The sequence below is a fragment of the Lampetra planeri genome, chromosome 2, assembly GCF_965212315.1.
Source record: "Lampetra planeri chromosome 2, kcLamPlan1.2.h2, whole genome shotgun sequence".
Taxonomy (NCBI): domain Eukaryota; kingdom Metazoa; phylum Chordata; class Hyperoartia; order Petromyzontiformes; family Petromyzontidae; genus Lampetra; species Lampetra planeri.
The window spans coordinates 7462879-7465746 of NC_136108.1; positions in this window are offsets into that span (position 1 = coordinate 7462879).

Genomic DNA, 2868 nt, shown 5'->3' on the forward strand with positions numbered 1-2868 from the left:
AAAAAACTGCTTTTGTTTCATACTACACTTTCGTTTACCTCATTACTTGAAATAATAGGTGGGTAACAGAAAGATTGACACTGAATGTATTATGTAGGATAAATTCAAGCTTTCTGTGTGTCCGATGCTTTAAAACTTAGCTTATACCAAGTGAAGGTTTTGTCCTGCAGTGCTGTGTAGACTTTAATAGAATATCATCATTGATGTTAGCCATTTTGTACTGTGTGTGTGGGGGGGGAATATCAGTCCAGTGATTGGCCATGACTCACAGCATCACCTCATGATACATTTGCTGCATAGCTACCCAACCGACCGTTGTCCAGGCGCAAAGGTCAGATGACCACCATTACTGTAATAAAGCTAAAGATGGGGCTATTGAATTGTAGTCATTAGCCAAAATGATCCAAAAACTCCTCGACCAATAGCACGTGCAACCTATAACCTTTGGCTGTTGACCTTCACATGCTGCCTGTCTTCTATGTTACCCAATGGGATTGCCCGGCAAGCATAGGGAGGGCCGCGATGAAGTGGGCGGGAGCATGCGCACGAGAAGGCTGGAGCAAAATCTGTGTGGCACAGTTGAAAGGTCAGAGTTCAGAGTGCAGCAAGTAAATGGTATGGAGGAGAGGTGCTCGGCCATTGGTTGCATCCACTGGTGACAGCTGATCAGCTGAGAGCCATATATCAGGAACATGGCAGAGGACAGTAAACATTCCTGCTGATGCTCGTGGTGGGAGGGGGGGGTATGAAGGTGGCCGTGGGCTGACCAAATACAGAATACTAATAGACTTATATTGGGAAAAGAAGCCAGTTTTAAGACATCTATATCTGCGTGTACTGCCCGACTGCTTTTTCTACAGATTAGCTTGGTCACGCACTTCGAAAAATATTGTTTGTGTCTAATTTTTAGTTGTCTCCCATAACGGGCTTTATTTTGAAATGAAATAACGACAGTGCTGCACCGTTATTTGAATAGAATTACACAGGTTATGTTCTACATTTTAAAAAAAAAACTCTTATTAGTATTCATATTCTATTATTATTAGTATGTTGAAATTTCTCAAACAAATGCAAGCTCTGTACACAAACACAAAAGTCTCATTTAGCTGGAGCTCTACGATGCTGCAGTCACAATGCAGACTGAGACAAAAGAAGCTTTCAGCTCCTCTTTCCGTGGGGTTGCCTGGTTTCTAACATCCACACACACAAAAAAAGAGTGAAAAACAGGAACCCCTTCTTTCAGGTCTTAGCAGGACATCTGTGATCCTTGCAGTTCCTGCACGCAGGCCCTCGTAACTAAATTGGGCCTTTGTCTCATGACAACGACAGAAGAAAAGGGAGACGCTGCTCTGGACTCCGGACTGTACTGCCATTTTGGTAATAAAAGCGATTTATCATGGGAAGAACTGGTAGGGCTTTACAGCTGTCAACAAAGCTGGCCATGCATTGGCATGAGTGCCACAAAGCCAAATCTGTTGAGCAAGTGTGAAGGGCTCTGGGTTTTACACATTCTTCCGTGCTTATGAGCTATGGGATTTCCTGTCTCGGTGGGCCAGCTAAAACAAAGGGGTAGCTGTTTCAACTGCCGTTTTTCATCTATATTGCAGAGCCATTGCCACACAAAAAAATTCTTCCACTCCCAGATGTACAATATTTGCATACAAACATTCTTTCAATCAGCACTTTGACACCTTAATTTAAACACAACTAATACTCTTTACTTAACATAAACACAAAGTTCCTTCAAATTCAGGTATATTACCAGCCACCACGAAAAATTGTGTTTTTTTATTTAGACGTAACATAACTTATCCTGATTGTTTTTTCCCTTTCCAAATTTAACCTCTAATACAATTTGTTGTTTTATTATTGCCATTTTCCTGAGTGAAATAAACAACATTTGGAAAGGAAGTCTTTTTAGTTAAGATAACAAACCACTTATCTGAAATTACTTTCTGGGATTATACCTCCATTGGTTTGACAAACAAAATATGCAGTTAAAAATGATTTCGCATTCAAGAGAATATAATTAATTTTTTTAAGTATAAACGAGCTGCACACAAAGAAAAAAACGTCACTAAATATATTTTGTTGTTAACGAAGGGCAGAGACAGGTGGTGAAAAGTGTAACTGATCATTAATGTGGTCTGCCCTCTTGATAGGTTTTAACTATTAGCATTTTTAAGAATGTGTCACTGGTATTATGATGGAGTGGGATAACTCTAAAAAAGCCAAAGTAGACATTAACTGTTGTTGTATTGATCTATTGTATAGAAATTCACTCTATGGTACAGTACTGTAAAACATTTAAATGATAAGTTGTGTATACAAATGAACATTGGGGTGTGAAACTATGCTGTAAATCAGCAAGTTACCTCAGAGGATAGTCTTTGTGTTTTAGCTGCTTTTTTTTCCCTGCTCCACACATTGTAATATATTCCGTACAAGAAAGCGGCATATGTATCTACCACAAACTTGCCATTTCTGGTAATGTACTCAGGCATTAGCTGGCACAGCTGATGTCATTTATGGACATTGCTATGCCAGCTGAAAGACCAACTCTACCTCATCAATAGACTTTGTACACAATAGTTTATATTTATTTTCTCATTTCATTGTCTGTCTAAAAAAGTTCATTATGTATGTTTCACATGAACAAACTCTACCTCAGAAAGCTTCTTATTTGTTTTTTAGAACAGTATTATAAGCAGAAACAAAATGCCAAATGATTTTTTTGTTTAACTACTGTACTGTACTAAAAATGTCATGATACAGTTATAATGTGTGTTCACCCAGGTTTGGTTTGTGCAACATGCTTTGGTATTTTCAGATTTGTGTCATTGTTTTTTAAATAAGGCCCACATGGTA